This window comes from Battus philenor, unplaced genomic scaffold, assembly GCF_028537555.1.
Source record: "Battus philenor isolate CCGP_79_NKW_IND1 unplaced genomic scaffold, ilBatPhil1.0.hap1 SCAF_14, whole genome shotgun sequence".
In the NCBI taxonomy this organism is placed as follows: Eukaryota; Metazoa; Arthropoda; class Insecta; order Lepidoptera; family Papilionidae; genus Battus; species Battus philenor.
In genome coordinates, this window is record NW_027181676.1 from 3,134,370 (window position 1) to 3,144,514 (window position 10,145).

The window sequence follows — 10,145 nt, forward strand, 5'->3', positions numbered from 1 at the left end:
TTAATATACCATTTCCGTATTATTGTAAATAATTATTAGCATACAATTAAAAACTATTTTTAACATCACCTAAGAAGTATAACTTCTCACCTGCGTACATGACTACAAGCAACCATTTTTATTACTATTAAATACAATATTTTTAATAAATATAATTATATAAATATAACATAATTATATAAACAGCAGCACAGACTAAATTAGTTATTATAATATGGCATGCACACAACAGATAACAAAATCAGAGATAATTAAATTATAAAAAGTTGAGGTTAAATATTTTCATTCATCCTAATAGCAAGGTTTTTTTTTAATATTGTGACACAAAATTTCGATAATTCTAATATTTTTGTACGGAGATCCACTGATATTAATTATTTAAAAAAAAAAAGTACAGAAATAAAAATTGCTTAATTATATGTCTGTGTTTTAATTTTAATAAAATACTTCATATTTTAACAATCAAGGTAAGTTAACAGAGTACATATTCATATTTCTGTAATTTGTAAAAGGTTTTTTATAATCAGTACTTTTGACTACCCTATTCTTAAAGCAAACAGTCTCCATTGAATCTACCTGAGCTTTTTTTAAAATGTAAAAACTCCAAACTCTAAATACACTCTTAAGGGAATAAAATTTCGCTTGACATTTTTTTGTTTTCTCTCCCAACTAAGTTAGTAACGGGCATTAGTGCATGCAATAAAAGCTGGTACTGTTAAAAAGATAGCGACGAAATTCGCTTGTGTGTTTTAAAGGTGACATTTAATACGAAAATTAGCTTGTCGTGCTGCGTCACGAGCTGTTGACTTCTTTCCTACCGTATACACATGACACATAATCTGTTCACAGTGCAGCCAAGAACCTCTTTAACCGTGTTTTTTTTCCGCATTTAAAATTGTTTCTATGTTGAAACTGAGGTTTGTTGGAACACGCTATCTCCGGGGCCTACTTTTTTATTTAGCATCGTGACCCCGTACACTCGAAATGGGTCGTTTAATGACGTTACCGGATGTCGCGCGGGGAACTTTTTTCACGAAACGGAAATTGGAGAGACTGCATGGACGGCAGCCACCGGAAATGAATATTAAAAAGTGTCGGATGTGGTTAATTGTTAAACATTTTTATGACACGATAACTCTACAGCAAGTGATATTAATAATTAAGTATATCTAGATGCATCGCATAAAGAGACACAGGATCCACAATTATTACATATTTTTAAGTAAACCGTAAAAGACGTTACTATTTACGGAACCTTAGAGTGCAGCTGGAGTCTATACAACACTTCAATGAACATAAAAGCTTTTTAAGGCTTATAAACAATAACCGATATATTATTTGTTTTATCGAAAAAAAATACAATTTTCAGAAAGTTAAAAATTCGAATTTGAAAATACATAGAGTTATATATAAAATATCATAAATATACTATTAATAACAGGCCTTTCGAATTTCGTTCAACTAGGCGGCATCTTCCTATTCCTAAAATTAAAAAAGACGTTTGCAAGCCGTAAATAAAATGTTCGAGATAGGTAAAGATTAAGATAATACTCTATTTTCAACTTTATTGTTAACGTAATTAAGGTCATATCATTAACTCTTTCGATAATAGTATCTAGTCTCCAATATCGGGAGCTTTTGTGAAGAAGTGACGGTGACAGTATCGAAGGAAATTAAAGATTGAATCTCCATAACGAGCGCGACTTGCCATAGAATTAAACAGGGCAGATATCGAAGAAGTTTATCGTCAAGCAATACTCGCCGTTAACTGCGTTGCGCAAGGTAAAAATTCGCATGGGTTTAAGCAAAAAATAGAAAATAAAAATGCATCTAAGAAAAGAACGGTTCTGGAGCACGTTCTTTTAGATCTTTTACTGGCGAGACCTTGAGGGACTGCTATTAAAACCATGCAATGTTGTCATATTTATGTCTAGCTTAAAATATATAGCATCCACGAAAACGCTTCGTATAACTGGCCACTACGGTCACAATAATTTAAAAAATGAAAGAATTCTTGCACGTTCGAATTTAAAATTCGAACGCTAATTTAAACTTGTATGCCATCATGGTATCTATATGTATATAAATATATACATATAAAGATAGGTAGATAGATAGAGAGATAGTCTCGTCATCAAAGGCATAAAAGCATATGTCATAAATTAACACTTACTTTTTAAAGTATTTTTAATTAATATTTACAATTACGTCAGCTGTTATCTACATGTCTAGAACTAACTTTCGAACAAATCTCGTACTTTTAAAAGTTTTTGTAAATTATTATTCCTAACTCGACTTTTTATTCTGATTGACATTAAACGTTTGACAGCTGGAGACAATTTTTTTAATTTAGTCTGTGGTTTGTATTAAAAAACAAAGCCATTTTTACAAAAAAAAATCAATAAATACAACAAAATGATCGTAGAGGTCGAGTAGTTCTCTACTTATGAGTTTAGTATTACATTTGATTTTTCATTTGTATTTTTTCAGAATGATTGGCTATAGGTTTTAAATATATAAAGAGATGATTGAATTTGTCAGCAATAACACTAAAGCTTGAACACCGTTTTCCAATGATCCCATATAAAGTAATAATTATGAAATATGTAATATTAATTTATTTTTTTTCTATTGGAATGAGACATCCCAATAACCTATTAGCAGTACGAATTCTACAGTAACAAATAGTAAACAAGTTCTTTATTTACTTTATTTTTACTGTCATTTATTATTTCTGAAACAATCGATTTTGAATGAAGTGTACTATACATTGATTGACGGTAAATAAGACATAAATTCATCCCTTGAAAACTTTTACACATATAAACAATCACCGTGTTTAGATAAATGTTTCATATTTATTTATCGAAGATCCATTTACGTTTAAGCTTAGAGTTAGTCTTGAATATTAAAAATTGTTTTGAGTTAAAAAAAAATCTTTTTTACAGTTCTCATATAATAAACTTGTATATCTTTAACGTGTAGGCTGAGTTTTACGTTTAATTTATTCCAATTAATAGATAGACAAAGAAAGTACTTTCTGTGTATTTATTGAAATGCTGTGGAGTATACATTATTTCTTGTTTTCCCATCTGGTACATAAGCGAATAAATCAGAAGGTTTTCCGACGCGTGAGCAGACCACATAGAGCTGCTTATGTGAGGAGCATGGATTTTCCAAATTTAATCCACGCACTTATATCGATTTTCCTTGCGCTTTTTTGGGACCTGCAAACGTTTTAATTCAAATGGCATATCTGACGGAATCGTTGGGAATCGTGGCAATAGTATGTCCTAACCTTTGAATTTTTATTTGTTAAATATGTTGTAGTAAATAGTGCGATGCGTGCGTCCTCGTATCAAATTTAATGTTTCGTCCGCTCTAAGTGACACACAATGATACAAAATCAGAAGTATAATCATCATCAAGTCAGTCAATAGACCTCCACGGCAGGGTACAGGCCTCCGCCTAAAAATGCCATAAAGTCCCGTCTAGTACAGTCCGCATCCAGCGACCTGCTGGGACCTTGACAATATCGTCGGTCTACCTAGCGGAGAGCTACCTGCACCGAGTCTACGGGCTTGTGATCACCAGCATAGAACATTTCGGCCCTATTCATTACTACTTCAGATGGGCCATTCATCGAGCTACCTCGGTGACCTTGGTTCTTCTGCCTTATTTCTGGAGTACATTACTGTCATATAAATATGAAATTATTACTGTAACAAACCTATGTGGCAATGAATGTACAAAAACAGTTTGAATAATTTATTATAGAGACAGATGTTGTTATTTTAGTTAGTATGTGAAAACAACACGATTTTCAAAACGAATATCGATTTATTAAAGTAGTTTTTTTTATATATAAACTTCGTCGATAACATCACAAATCAAACGGCCAGAGCCAAACACCATAAATAAATCTCGGATAACGTTCAAACGAAACAAGTTTTGAATTCCGAAACGATCAAAGTCGCGCGGCGGGCGCAGTGCAAAAAGATAAGGCGGAGCGCACACGAGGCGGGCCGTCGAACCGTGTGCCGGATGCCACTTCCGTTCCGTCGATCGGACATTATTCATAGTCTCAGTGCTGCGATGAAAACTTCCGGCGTTCGCGACCAAACTTCAGAGGGATTTTTTTGTTGACTTTAATGCCCCCGTCTCCGATCTTATACGCATAAATATCGTACCATTTTTATTACGGTATAGCTATAGCACGTTATTTTTCACTTTGTTAAATCAATATCATCTATTATCACTTTTTTAACTGTAAAAAATTGTATTAATTTACACGATCGGATAGATATTCGAAGGCAAATTTAGTTGAATAGAAGTTGTGACGTTAACTTATTTTTTGTAAACCTTTTAAGTACCTTTCTATTACTTTTTATTCGTAATTGATATAGTTAATTTTCTTGCAAATCTTTAGTGATTAAAACAGAACATTATTAATACGATTATCTACTTATTTCTGCACCACTCTGTGTAGACTAGCAAAGAATCAAGATAATAATTCCATCATTAAAATATGTATAAATTGTCGTCACAGGTCTGCCTAAAAGATATCTATGAGGGGATATACCATAATCGCCATACTTGATAGGCGCGTTGGCGATCGAAGTTTTGAGTTATGACATTGTTGGCCATATTCTGGAAGCTAATTTGTGAGCAGTGGCAATCCTATAATCAATGCACTAAGTTTGAATTATAATATTGTATCCCGGGAATTGTATCCACAAACCTACGATCAGCAAGTCTTATTCATCTACCGCTGGGATATTGCTGTTCTACTTATGTGTTATATATAATAGATTTAAAATGAAAGCATAGACTGCACTCTAAGAAATAACTCTTGCAGATATTTCAATCATTTCTTATGATTTTTAAAATATTTAGAACTGAATTCATCAAAAAGGCCTCTGTGAATGTTATAGATATCAAACTAACTGTACGTTAGAAAGTGAAAATCCAAATATGTTTTTATAATTGGTATTTTAACAAAATACAAACTGTTCTTTGTTATAATTTCTACACACATGAACACGCGCACATTGTCTCACGTATACAGATCCATACACTAGTAATTGTATAAATGGTTAAACTAACTACATCTAAATTTCTGTGAAATTTATGAACTCAACGAAAATGTAGCTAACCGTCATTTACGACACGTACAGTGATCTACAATTAAGTTTAAGTAAATTAGGAAAACCTGAAACTGGCTGATTTTCTTAATAAATAAAAAAAAAACTTGTATAGTTGTTATCATGCATACAATAATCGAGTTACGAAACATATTATTGTCAATTGTTTGCGCGAAACGAACATAAATTGCTACCCATTGTATTGTTCTTAAACACCGACGACAAACAAAGATATAAATCGAATAAACGCTCAATTTATTTCTATTCGTTGTGGGAATTAATTATAAACCTCATGATTCTAGCGAAAAGACGGAGGAAGCCTTTGTTGTTAGGAAAAAAAAAAGACAAAACAATACCGCCTTTTGTCTCTTTTAGAGGGCGTTCTCTCTAAGTTCCCGGAATTCGTAATAAAAAACTCACAAATTGAATTTGCCACTTTCGCAGGTCGGATGATTTAAGAATAAAGAAAAACCGAGCAAAAATATATATACATACACCGTATTCTATTCTTGATATAAGATTGTAAAGGAAAATGCGATGATTGATCTTCTCATGGTTATTTCGTTAAAAACGGCATTATACGGGATGAAATTTACGTTCGAAACATAATTTTCTTCATCATTTCTTTGAAAGCTCAAGGGTACGTCAGAGAAAGAGCTTGTAATTTATTTATGGCTGCTATTATTGCCTACGAAACGATTTAGTCTTAATACGTTGATTCATATGTCTTTTACGAATACGTTTACCTTGCAACAAGAAATACATTGGTCTATGCCTTTAAGTGGATGGCGATTGCCTGATATGAGTCTTTAAATGAAAATTGAGATTGTCGAACATGACTAATGTAATATTTATAAAAAAAAAAACTTTAAAAGATACACTGCAAAGAGAGAGAGGGAGACGGATAATAACGAAGACAACAATAGAAATAGTAACATTTATGTATTCTTGTGTATGGTTTTGGTCTACAAACCGGCTGTTGGAACCTAATTTTAAACATTGGCGCCATTATTAGAAATTCCTCACACAATTTAATTATGTAATTTTTGTTATGTTTAGTGCACGTGTACTCGATATCGAGTGCATGTGTAAGTGCTTGTGCGTCTGTTCGTTTTTTTTGTAACAGTATTTCTTTCTTACCATAGGTGAGCTAACCTATCCAATATATTTTCTATATTTGTTATTATTTTACCATTAATATCAAGTACATTATGAAGTTTCTTATATACTCTATTATGTTGAAGTTGGGCCAATTGAGTCATCAATGGTTTAATTTTATTGTTATTCTTTCAATAACATGATTTCTTCTTGTTTTTCTTCTACAGGTACTTATTTCTTGGGTACTTGTTAATATTTATTAGTGAGTTTTATTAACCAATTGCAATTGCATCTATAGCAATATTGTTCTACATTTGTAATCTTCTACTATAAGGTCACAGCTATCTCCTCTAAGAAGTCGTTTAGTATATGTACATATGTTTTGTGTTTTTTTTGGTCACAGTATAAACCTTTTTCCTCACAATGTTCATGTTTGCTATATGTAACCGGAAAAAGCTTTGTATGATAGATTAGATACCAAAAGAAGAACGCACCTTAATGTTTTATACACGATCTTTAGTACCACATTTTATGTTTTTACAATTTTATTTATCTTCAGGATTTTGTTACATATTTTTTTTATTCTAATTAACAATTTGCTACCTTATCCATATTCTTACCGGATTTACGTTACATATTTATTTATTACTTCTTTTATAATTTTTCGGCAAAACTTCCTTCTCGTATGGCGGCAACAATCTTTGCCGCCATAAGAGAAGGAACTTAACGCTAGCTCAAATGTAACTGCAATCAATATATGTATATAGTAAACTTGTATTTAGGAAGACGACATAAATAAGATCACGTGAATCACAATTTTTTTTAATTAAAGAAAAAACCAAAAAAAAAATTTTGTTTATAAATAATGAGATTTTTTCGTATTTAAAATATAATAAAACATAAATACTTTAATCAATTCATATAAAAAGATTGAAAACATGATGAGTTATGAAATCGTGTTAAGTTTAGCAGCGAATAAAAATGTAAAACAGGCAAAATTTGATAGAAGGGGAAATTGACAGTGTTGTATTACAGCGCATATTTCAAGGGGAGGCCGACTTGATTCAATAATAGTGTAGGAAGATATCAGCTCCGGTAGCGGCTATATTAAGTAAGTAACAAAGACGTTTCGACTCGGCAAGAATTTATTGTGTCATAAGCGATTTACTAAATCGGTAGAGATATTTTTATATTTGCAACGTGAAGTCACTACACACATAAATACTTTGTCTCAATCAATTATCTAATTTGTTTCTTTTTTAAAACCATTTATACTAAAACACTTAAGTACATCAAAATAAAAGCCAGAAGAACTGAACAGAACAATTTGAAAGAATCTAAAAATCTAAAATTAAAAGATCTTGTATAACTACATTTTTATTTCGGAGCTTAAAATGAGAATAATAGAACTTGACTTGAATTACATTAATCGGTGTAACATAACTCCTGAAGATGCCCCGTGGAGGAGTAAATCACGTGTTGAGTGATTTAACGATGGCAGTTGTGTAATTCGCATTGTTTGCCGCATACGCATTTATCAGCGGGCTGGCGGGCGGTGCACTTTGTTGCACGACTACCACTGCATGTGCGGAAGTGACTAAATATAGGTCATTTTCTTACTTAGGATGGACTTCCGCAAGGTAATTCCATTAATTATTTAAGATGGATCCAGTCTGATATAGATACAGAGATTATTGTATGTAAATATATAGTTAGCAAAAGGAGCCATACTATACTAATAGAATTTAAGTTTAATTACAAAAATCTTAAAGAAAATAAAAGGAAAAAACGCACAAGAGTACGTGTCAGTTTATAGTGTGAATGTGTTTGAGTGTGTGCACAAGAGATATATTATTAAAGACAAACATAAAAATAAAATTAATTCACTGGAACTTTTAATAGAACTCCTATTGATCAATAACTTCTTTTTAAATCTATTTTATCTGACTCTCCTCTGGTTCGCAAGAGTGTTACAGTTGTGGAGAAGAAACAAAAAGATTTCAGAACCAAATATCTTTTCAAAAAACGTTTAACAATACCGATTATATTTACACTTTCTGTCAGATATAGCCTTAATGAAAACAAAACAATCAAGCGATGTCATCGCCAAAGATTCTAGTCACGTAAAAGCTAATATTTAAGGTTAATAATTCTACGTGCCAAATCGAATGCCGGCACCATTTTTATAATGTCACAGTCTACATATTGTCCATATATATTACCATAGTACTCCAGCTAAATTTGTGTATACTGTTATTAATTGCAATTTAAAATTCTATACATTATCGTCTTGTGTTGTTTCGTCTAATTCAGCCAAAGAAGTAAAATATTTGAATATTTGTGCATTTTAACATTATCTGTGTGACTACACTTTTTCTTGAAAAAATATTCGAATGATTCAACCTACCGGTACATCAATATGCGACGCGAAACACTTCATTAGTGTATATTTTCGTTTCTTGAAATGTGACTACATTCGTAACACTAGTGTGAAATTTCGGCGCACGCCCCTTAAACTCGATTTTCAAAGAAATTTTCTATTTTTAAAATAAATAGAACACGTACTATAAATCATATGCAGGAAAAACATAATCACGTATTTATTGGTTACTTGAAAGAAAAGTTTTTTCAGTTTTCCGAAAAGAACTATGTTTTTTCAATATTTATGTATATTGACAAATAATAATTTAGTACGACCCTTCCATACATTCAACTACCAAAACAGTGACATTATAGTAAACTAAATGAACTATTAATAACTATTTATACATAAAATATATAAAAAGTTATTTTATAAATAAAATAAATTACAATTGTTGTCAATTTGATATAATTCATCGTAATTTCATACAATCTTTTTTTTTTATCTAAAACTTTTAACTCTTATTCCTCATTAAGTTAAATGTATAAAAAAAATCCGCGCATGTCACACAAAGATGAAACAAGAAATTCTTTTAAGACAAAGCGTATGTAATACAGTTAAGTGCGAAAACGTTTCTGTAGTATCACTTAAAGTACGCAAGAAAACCTCTGGAAACGTATTTAATGTTTCCAGTGTGAGTCCTCAGGCAATAAGAGGTCGCGTAACTAATCTTTGTGATCGCCGCAAAGAGGTTCTTGCATGTTTTTTTTTTTTAAGTAAAATGAAAATTCACTATTTACTGTGACTGTTGAATATATTCTAATATATAATTTAGTTTTCATTTAGAGCTTCCATATCTAAGATGGCAAAGGGCTAAGAGCTTTTGAAACCTAGGCTCGGGTTTAACATCGTTTCTTTTATTGGATTGAGCTAAGCCGCTTTAGTTAAAGTTTTTAGCCACTTAGGTGGAAACTCTTAGCAATGATTGATATCAAGGGTCTCGTTCGAGAGTACCTGAGATATCGAACCCTCAGTTCGATCGGCTGCAATCATAGGATATTCGGAAGAACTTTTTAAGGTAATTTCATCTCAATATGCGGCAGAGTGTTTCTCTCTCTACTCTGTGTTTGGCACTAATCGGTGTGACATTACTCCTGAGGATGCCCTGTGGAGGGGTGAAACACGTGTTGAGTGATTTAACGGTGGTAGTTGTGTAATTCGCATTGTTTGCCGCATGCGTATTTATTAGCGGGTTGGCGGGCGGTGCACTTTATTGCACGACTACTGCTGCATGACGGAAGTAGCTATGTATTGGTCCTTTTATTACTTAATTATACTGTCTCCATAGTTTCTCAATCGCTAGGTTATACCAATGGGGACATTATACCTGGCGAAAGTAGGGACTTATTTACTTTAGGTCCTTCCTCCACCGTATTCTTTAATGTGAGTAGGCGCGAACGCACTACCCGACTCTTCAAGGAGATCATGAAATTGTAAGGCTCATTCACTTCACGTGCACGCTTGCTTGGTTTCGGTTGAAG